Here is a 10352-nt window from a genome sequence, read left to right on the forward strand (position 1 = left end):
TAAGGTATACACATCCATACCAATGTATACATATTTAATAAAGAATCCATAACCAATGTATACAATCCATACCATATGTATACATATTCCACATCCAAAAACAAAGTCACACCACTGTATAATCCATAATGTAACCAACACATCCAAACCAAATGTTGGCCTCAACACCATCCAAACCAAGTGTTGATACGGTGAAACATGTCAGCAACCCATGTCCCACGCCTAACCTCTCATGGAAAATATACAGTTGGATTTACGTCGTCACGTAACCCTGGTGGAGCCACCTCATCCATCGGTATGACTCGGCCCAGACCCATACCGGTAGCAAACAGAATACTTAGAGGAGTACTTCAGAATCCACCAAACATCTGAAGTGGTTTTATTATATAATCTTTGGAAAGGTTCCATATTGGAATCCTCACCATGGGACTCCCATATTCCATATTTTCCCAAAGATTATACCCTGATCTCACTAAGTAATCTTCCAATCCATACCATAACCTTACTCCTCTAAGTTCTATTAGCTTTCCAAACCACATGCATATAGCATATTCCATAATTACATGCAATATTTTCCATAACCATGCCAAATTACTCAATATAACAAAATAATTAAATAAACACTCAAAACAACTATCAATTTAACCAAATTACCCTTTTGTGAAATGACAATCTTCATATAAAATAGCATATTAAGAGTTATACTCCTCCAATCATGCTCATACTTATCTCATATGAAAGATAAGAAGATTTCCTACAACTCTTATGAAGACATCAAGTCCTAATTTCATCATTTACTTTGTTAAAAATTCTAAAAACCGCAACAGCTATAACCAATGCTGACAACTTGACCCCTGTTCACTAAAACAGTCATATCTGGAGTTCTAGACCTCCTTGTTGGGTGATTCCAACGCCATTGGAAAGCTAAGATCCAAGGCTACAACTTTCATTTAGATTACAAAGTCCAATTCGGAAAACAAAAAGGCGCTCAGCGCCTCCAAAGCGCTCAGCGCTTTACCTCCAGAAACTCTCCTCTAGCTCTCAGCCTCAAAAGCGCTCAGCGCCTTAAAACGGCTCAGCCGTTTGGCTCCAGAAACCCTCCCCTGTCACGAGAACCCTCAATGGCTCAGCCGTTCAAAACGGCTCAGCCGTTTGTGACAGAATTCCTCCATTTTTGAACAAAATCTGCAAACAGGGGATTCCCAACACATACAAACCATCCCAAAATGCTACCATAAGTGATAAAAATAAGTATAAATCATTAATCCACGAAAATCATAAGAAATCATGAAGAAATCATGAAGACCCTAACCAAAACCCTTTCCCCTCAATCCAACCTCAATCATGCATGAAACATGGAATCAATGTGATATTTCAAACCCATACATACCAGATTAAGTCTTATAAGTACTACCCTTACCTCAGAAACTTCAGAAATGCAAGATTTGGACAAACCCCCAAATTCCCAATTCAAACTTCAATCTCAATTTTCAAGGCTTTAGAGGCCAAATCTCCTGAAACTCCAGTTGTGAAGATTGATCCTGGCTTGATAAGCTTCCCAAATATGTCCTCAGCTTCCCTCCGGACCAGAGCCTTTCTCTCTCTACTTTCTCTCTCTAAAAACTGTCTCTGTCTGACAAATGAAATCCTCCGGTCCTAAGTCCCTATATATAGCCATTTTTCAAAATTTCCAAATTTCACCCTTAGCACCTATTCACCTCAAATATCCTATTCCTTGAAGTATTTCAACTCCCTAAGCTCTGAAACAACCTCAAATTCACTCAGAAAGACCAGATTTATCTTATGTTCCTATCCTTCGATCTCCTACCCATCTTATTCCTTTCCATGCAATACTCACAACTCACCACCATATGAAATGCAACATGTGTCAACACACAAACAAATATCACTTTCAGATATAGATGCTTGGAATAATGAGTTGCATGCCATAATACTTCACTTAACCAAGATGAGGAGGAAGGTGATCAGTCTTCTTCCCTCTTAATACTGGTTCAGTATAATGGTGTACAATGCATCATTCACCAAATTCATGCACACACATGCCTATACAAACTATCAAAACATCAACCTCTCATCTCATACTATAAAATCACTATCATGCTTAAATAACTAATCAAAATCACATTAACATACAACATGCATAGAAGTAAGTACATTCCAAATCCACATAAATAACATATACATACATACATATATACTAAATAACTTAGTATTTTCCATGGTGTTACAGACCTCGGCTTAGACGAGATCCACTATCTATCAGATCATAACTGATCTCAGGAGATCTCGCCCCGGAAGAGATCCGCTATCCAATCATATCATAACTGGTCTTAGGCCCAAGGCCCAAGGCAACCCTATTTCACACTAAGGTACGCGCATTACTTATACGAGACTCATACTCATACAAACCCTAACTTTAGCATCGGAGTCTCTTTTGCAGGTACCACCCCCATCTTGGAACACCAACGTACCAGCGAAGGAGGCTCACCAATCTTGCTCGGTGGATCATCTCTACAGCAGATCTCCGGTAAGAATATTTGGAGCCCACCGTGGGGCATATCGAGACAGCTCTTATCGGCCACGCTTATGGTATTCACCAGAAGCCATAGTAGACGCGCAACAGACGACGCAGATCACTCAACCACCATGGATAACGAAGCCACATTGAGGAGACTGATCGACTAGGTCAAATAGATGCGGCAACAACACGACGCTAATTTGCGCAACATGCGTGCCAAGCACGAAACCGACCTAGCAACGATGCGGAATGTTAATGAAGCTGACCTAGCGGCGTTGTGCACCGAGAATGAGCGCATTCGCGCTCAACTCCCTCGATGTCCCTCTGATCAACCCCCTCAGTCGAGCCATCTGCACGAGGAAGAAGGCAATTCGGTTTCTCAGCCACCAGCCGTGACTAGGGTACCAACCCCCAGACCTGCCTCACATCGGTCTCATGTACCGACGCACAGGTTGGCACAGGATGTCAGCAACGTCCCCATCCACGGCACGGGACATCAAGCGACCTTCTGCCGTCATCCTTTCGTCGATGGCATCATGGAGACACCTCTCCCCTTCGGGTGGAAGCCTCTCCACATCAACCGTTACGACGGCACGACTGTCCCGGATGAGCACATCGACCTGTACACCACACAGGTAAACCTCTATACTAATGAGGATGCTATACTGTGCAGGGTCTTTCCAACCTCACTGAAGGGAGCAGCGCTCAACTGGTACACCCAGCTTCCCGCTGAGCCAATCGACAACTTCATCACTCTGGTCAGGCGATTCACGACGCAATATGCAACGAGCCGGCCTCACCACACACTTCAGCCGCCCTGGCCAGTCTCAGACAGAATGATGACGAGCCACTCCGGGCGTTCATGGAGCGATTCGCTGCCACCTCGGTCAAAATCTGAAATCTAAACCCCGAGGTCGCCCTACATGCTATGCTCATGGCACTCAGGCTTGGGCCATTCATCGACAGCCTATGCCGTGAAGCCCCTCACGACATGGACGAGCTTCGTGCCCGCGCGGCAGGCTACATCTAGATGGAGGAACACTCTGCTTTCCGTGACCAGGTTCGCGGCAAAGGACCAATAAAGATGGAATAGGGTCACAAGGACAAGATCAAGGTCAATAACGACAGCCAGTTCAAGAAGTCGGCCAGGGCAAACAGAGGAGGGAGATATGACTTCTATACCCTCCCTGAATGCGCCCCGAGTACATATCCTGGAGGAGGCCAATAACAGCAACCTGCTCACCCTGCCGCATACTCCGAGACCGCATCGAAGAGATCATCCAGGCAGGCCACCTCGGCCAGTACGTCTAGCGACAGCAGGGTCACCAAGGAGGCTATGGTGGACGAGGACGAGGCAGAGGCCGTGGTTCAAGAGCTCGCACGGACCAACCCTCTAGCTCTCAGAAAAATGCTGGCAGAGTAGTACAAGCCGAGGTAAGCCAGGAAACAGGGTCAGCTCCCCTACGGGGAGTAATCAATATAATTGCAGGTGGTTTCGTAAGAGGAGGCGCCAGCAGCTCGGCACGGAAAAGACACCTGCGCAATATCAACAGCATCCATTCTGCTACCTCGGCTTCGCATCAAAGCTCCCCGCCGATCACCTTCACCGATAATGACTATGCCGGCGTCAGTCCCAACCAGGACGATCCCATGGTCATAGCCGTGGAGGTAGCAAATTGGGAGGTTCACAAGACGCTGATAGACCAAGGGAGCTCGGCAGACGTCCTGTATTGGCCGACCTTCCTCAGGTTAGACATCCCCCACTGATAGACTATGGTCAAGGCCAAGGAATCCAAGAGGTGATATACTAAAAGAACCAAGAGGCATGGGATGATCTTAAAGACCTTTTTCTTATGTTTGTACATATAGTAGCTCTTTTGTATAGGTTATTTTTGCCTTTGTATTTGTGAGGCACTTTACTTGCTTTTTCTAGTGTTTGTATATTGATTTTAAGGTAGGCTACTTGGAGAGTTTAACTCCATTTAACCTCCCTAGTTGATACATTCATTTTGTATTTTTTCAGTAGAGAAAAGGGGGTGACATTTAGCAATACTTGAGGGTGTGACTAGTAATTGGGTCAGAACTGGGCCTAGGCAAAATTTTGCATATTGGACTCATTTTGCTCCTAATTTTTCATAGATTTGATTTAGCTAGGTCTCATCATCATATGATGAACCTAACTAAACCAAATCAAATATTTTTGAAATAAATCTTGGAGCAATTTGGAGCCAAGGCCGCCTAGCATTCTTGTTTGTTCATGGCCGAAAAATACTAGTTTTCCTTCTAGTTTTTGAAGTTTCTCCTCCAAGTTTCTAAACCATTGTAGGTTAGGCTGACCTTACCATGGTTCTTAAGTGAACCATGGTCAAGGATAGCTTCTCCTACAAGTTTTTAGAAACCATGGATGGTTAGCTACACCTTACCATGGTTCCTAGTGAACCATGGTTAAGGTTAGCTTCTCCTAGAAGCTACCTCCCCTATATATTTGTAAAACCTTCTCTTGTATTCACTTTTGGACATTTATGAGAATTAGAAATCAGATTTCTCTCATTTTCAAGAGTCAAATTCGTGAGGAACCTTCTCCTAGGTTCTCTCTCAAAGTTCCTTCTCCTAGAAGCTTGGTTTCTCAAGCTTCTTCACTTCTTCAAGAGGTAACCGAACCTCTCTTAGGTGCTTCTCCACCATTCGAGAATCCTCCAAGGTGATTCCGCCACCTTCAAGGAGTTCAACCTCATGGAGCATTTCGGTACTTGCATGGAAATCTTGGAAGAATATCAATCCTCTCCAAGTACTTCCATCACCCACTCTCTCATCCAACCTCACACAGAGCCCCTAGTCGGTTTTGTAGGAGAGCGAGTGCACACTCGGGGATACGTGGACCTGTTGACCACCTTCGGAACCTCTCGGGACACAAGGAGAATTATGGTCCGGTACCTCCTCGTGGAAGCCAACACCTCCTATAACATCATCATTGGGAGGTCGACGTTGAATCAGCTCGGAGCAGTGGTGTCCACTCCACACCTCACCGTGAAGTTCCCAAGAAGTGACGGTAAAATCATCTCCGTCAAGGCAAATCAGAAGACGGCTCGGCAGTGCTACACCGAGAGTTTGAAGATCTCCTCGTCTGGTGAGCAAAGTAAGAAGGATCCCCCCACTGTGGCTCACATCACCCACGTGGAAATCACTGATCTCAATCCGAGATCCGACTCCCATGACGAAAGGCCAAGCCCCATTGATGAGCTTAACGACCTCCAGATCGGAAAACTCCCCGGGCAGTGCACAAGAATCAGCAGGCAGCTGAGCCCGAATTTACGGTAGCAACTCGAAGATGAGATTCTCCAGAACACCGACCTCTTTGCCTAGTCTAGCGCCGGCATACCAGGTATAGACGCTGACTTCATTTGTCACAGGTTAGCGATACATAAGGAGGCAAGGCTAGTGGCCTAGAGGAAGAGGAAGGTCGGCGGTGAATGGCGGGAGGCTATCATCACCGAGACACAGAAGCTGCTGAACGCTGGCTTCATCCGTGAGGTCAGATACACCACATGGCTGGCGAATGTGGTCCTGGTGAAGAAGAGCTCGGGGAAGTAGCGCATATGCGTCGACTACACCGACTTGAACAAAGCATGCCCCAAGGACTCATATCCCTTGCCGAGCATTGACAAGCTGGTCAACGGAGCATTCGAACACGCCCTCCTCAATTTTCTGGACGCCTACTCTGGGTACAACCAGATAATGATGTACCCACCCGATGAGGTGCATACGTCCTTCATCACCGACCACGCCAACTACTGCTACCGTGTGATGCCCTTCGGTCTCAAAAACGCAGGGGCAACTTACCAGTGGCTGATGGATAAGGTTTTCCACCAGCAGATCGGGCGGAACATGGAACTCTACGTCGACGACATGGTGGTCAAGACCACCTCGGCAACAGACCATGCTACCGACCTCGCCAAGGTGTTCGCCCAGATCAGGAGGCACAACATGCGCCTCAACCCGGAGAAGTGCGTCTTTGGCGTCCAGGGAGGCAAGTTCCTCGGTTTCATGATAACTAGCAGAGGAATCGAAGCCAACCCCGAGAAGTGTAAAGCCATCATCCAGATGCAGAGTCCACAAACAGTGAAAGAGGTCCAACGCCTAGCTGGACAGCTAGTCTCACTGTCCCGTTTCATCCCCAGACTCGCGAAGAAGGCAGGGCCGATCTTCACTCTGCTACAGAAGCCAAAAGACTTTCAGTGGACGGATCAGTGCGAAGAAGCTTTCCGAAGCTTCAAAACCTTCCTCACGACTCCGCCAATCCTACAGAGGCCGGATCACAAAACCTACCTCCTCCTCTACTTGGCTGTAGCAGAAAGCGCCATCAGCGCAGTTATAGTGCAAGAGCACCAAAAAGTGCAGACGCCGACATACTTCATCAGCCGAGTTCTCCAAGATGCGGAAAAGCGGTACCAAATGATTGAGAAGCTAGAATTGGCACTTGTCACCGCAGCTCGGCACCTCCGACCCTACTTCTAGAGTCACCAGGTGGTAGTCAAAACCGACTACCCCATCAAGCAAATTCTGCGAAAGCCCGAGCTCGTCAGACAGATGATTGCGTGGTCAGTAGAATTGTTTGAGTTTGGCATCCAGTACGAAAGTTGCGGACCCCTGAAAGCTCAATGTCTGGCTGACTTCGTAGCCGCGCTTACGCCTACTACTGCCGAGGAACCTCAGGTATGGACTTTACATGTTGACGGGTCCTCCAACTCTAAGGGTGGTGGTGCAGGTATCATATTGGAAGGGCCAAACCAAGTCACTTTGGAGCAATCCCTCAAGTTTAGCTTCAAGGTGACCAACAACCAGGCGGAGTATGAGGCACTCCTCGCAGGACTAAGGCTAGCCCGCGACCTCGGAGCTCGAAGAGTGAGTCGCAACAGCGACTCGAAGCTCATGGTGGAGCAACTCAGTGGGACGTACCAGGCAAAGGACACTCTTTTACAACAGTACTTCCACGTCGCGTCCCACCAGATCTCGTCCTTTGACGAGTTCACCATACAGCATGTGCCTCGAGAACAAAACACCCAAGCTGACCTCCTATCAAAGCTCGCCAACACCAAAAGACCTGGACAGCACCGAACTATCATCCAGGATACCTTGAACTCACCCAGCTTGGACAACAAAGTTATCAACGTCAGTGACAGCAAAGACCAGGGGTGGATGACAGCCATCTGGAATTACTTGAAAGAAAGGATCTTGCCCGAAGATAAGAACGAAGCTCGAAAAATGAGGATGAGATCGGCGAAGTTTGTCATTATCGGGGATGAGCTATTCAAACGTGGCATTTCCACTCCACTGCTCAAGTGCTTGACTGCACCTCAGGCAGCCTACATCATCGAGGAAATTCACCAGGGCATATGTGGCATGCATTCTGGAGCACGCTCGATGGCGACCAGAGTACTCCGGGTTGGGTACTACTGGCCCACTCTGAAGTCGGATTGCCAAGACTACATGCAAAAATGCAAAGAGTGCCAGCAGTTCGACAACACACACCGGCAACCGCAAGAAGCTCTCCACCATATGATGTCAGCTTGGCCTTTCTCCTAGTGGGGAACGGACATCCTCGGGCCATTCCCCCCTATGAAAGGTCAGCTCAAGTTCCTCCTAGTGGCTATCGATTACTTCACCAAGTGGATTGAGGCATGCCGACTCGCCAAAATCACCACTGAGAACGTGCAAAGATTCACCTGGAGGAATATTATTTGCAGATTCGGAATCCCTCACACCCTCATTACGGACAACGCCCGATAATTCATCGCACAGGGATTCGAGGACTTCCTCCGCGAGCTCAGTATCAAGCATCTCCCAACCTCGGTGGAAAACCCCCAAACCAATGGACAAGCCGAAGCAGCCAACAAGGTCATTCTCCGGGAACTCAAGAAGCAGCTAGGGAAAGCCAAAGGACAGTGGCCCGACGAACTTCCCAGCATCCTCTAGGCGTATCATTGCACCCCCCAGTCAACCACGCAAGAGACGCCTTACAGGCTGACCTACGGAGCTGATGCAATGATCCCAGTGGAAGTCGGAGAGACGTCCCACCGACGCCAAGTCTTCAACAACGAGCAGAATGCCCGAGAGTTGGCGGCTGACCTTGACTTGGTTGACGAGCTTAGAAACATCAAATCCACGAAGAAGCCTGCAAGCTCCGAGCTTCCCGAAGATACAACACCCGAGTGCGGCCTCGCTCTTTCCGAGTTGGCGATTTGGTGTGACGATTGCTAGGTGAAGCACGAAAAGACACATCAGATGGAAAGCTTACACCCACTTGGGGTGGCCCTTTCCGAGTTACAGAAGACTTGGAAAATAGAGCGTACATACTGGAAGAACTCAGCGGAAAACCTATACCGCGAACTTGGAATGCCACGCATCTCAAGTTTTATTTCAGCTGAATTTTGTATGAATGAGCTGTGCACTCTTTTCCCGCCTCAGTCTTTTGTCCCAAAAAACAGAAAAATGGGTTTTGGCCGAGAGGTTTTTTAACGAGGCACATTGACACGATCAATAAAATGACTCATTCTATTCAACTCATATTCTTTTCGCATTATATTTTTTTATGCTAAATAGAGGTCGAGTTCGAACCAACTTATTATGCTCTCACTTAAGGTCGAGTTTGAACCTTCACAACGAGTTCCTTAACGAAAATACAAGGTCGAATTCGAACCTTCGTACAATTCACTCCACGTTAATCCGAGGTCGAATTCGAACCCCGGCATGGTTAAGGTCGAGTTCGAACCTTCACAACGAGTTCCTTAACGAAAATACAAGGTCGAATTCGAACCTTCGTACAATTCACTCCATGTCAATCCGAGGTCGAATTCGAACCTTCGTACGAGTCATTTAGTAAAAATCCGAGGTCGAATTCGAACCCCGGAATGATTAACTCGAGGTCAAGTATCACAAAGGATAGAAATACACAACAGACATTGAACGTATGTCTCAAAATGCGCAGACAGCAAAAAATCAAGCCTAAATGCAAAGGCAAAGAAAAGCGCAAATACACAAAAAATACACATATATACAAGCAATGTTTTCAGAGTTCCACACTTAAATTCAAGGCAGAAAAATAAAGCAGGGAAAATCAAACTAGACTATTACAAAATTGGCCTACATAGAGGCATTCTCACCAGAGCTATCCTCCACATCATCCTCCTTTACCAGCTTCCCTAAGCGGACGACCTTCTCCACATGCTTGGCGAAGAAATCAAATCCTGGCGCAAGGAGCCTGGCCTGGCGAGTAGCCTTGAGGAAACCCCTCTTATTCTCCACCACAATTGAGTGCTCGGTCTCCTCGAGTTTCCTCTCCAGCCCCGCTTTAGCCTCTCCAACTTCGCGAGGTCCCCCCTCAAAGCAGCATTTTCCTCCACTTGGCCGCCAAGAAGCACCTCGTCACAAAGACGCTTCTCGGCCGCCGCCACCAGCTCGGCCTTCTGCGCGGTGACCTCATCCTCCAAGGCACGCACACGAGCTCGGGAGGAACTCGAGAGCTCTTGCAAATCGCGAACCTGAGCAGCATAAGTCTCATTCGATTGCAGGGCAATCTCTAGAGACTTCCGGAGCCTCTCCACCTCCCTCTGGGCAGCTTGAAGCTCAGCCTCGTTACGTAGCTTAGCCTCCCCGAGAGCACCTGCCAAGGCCCGATTCTCATCCTTCAAAGCCTTTCCCTCCTCCCTTAGGGCCTTGGCTTCTTCCTTCAAGGGCTGAACTCGGCCCCTCAGTCTGACCAGGTCCTCCTGCTACTTGGACCACTTATGCTTCCAGTGGTCCACAATGGCCATTA

Source organism: Cajanus cajan, chromosome 3 (assembly GCF_000230855.2).
Source record: "Cajanus cajan strain Asha chromosome 3, NIPB_CcT2T_4, whole genome shotgun sequence".
Lineage (NCBI taxonomy): Eukaryota > Viridiplantae > Streptophyta > Magnoliopsida > Fabales > Fabaceae > Cajanus > Cajanus cajan.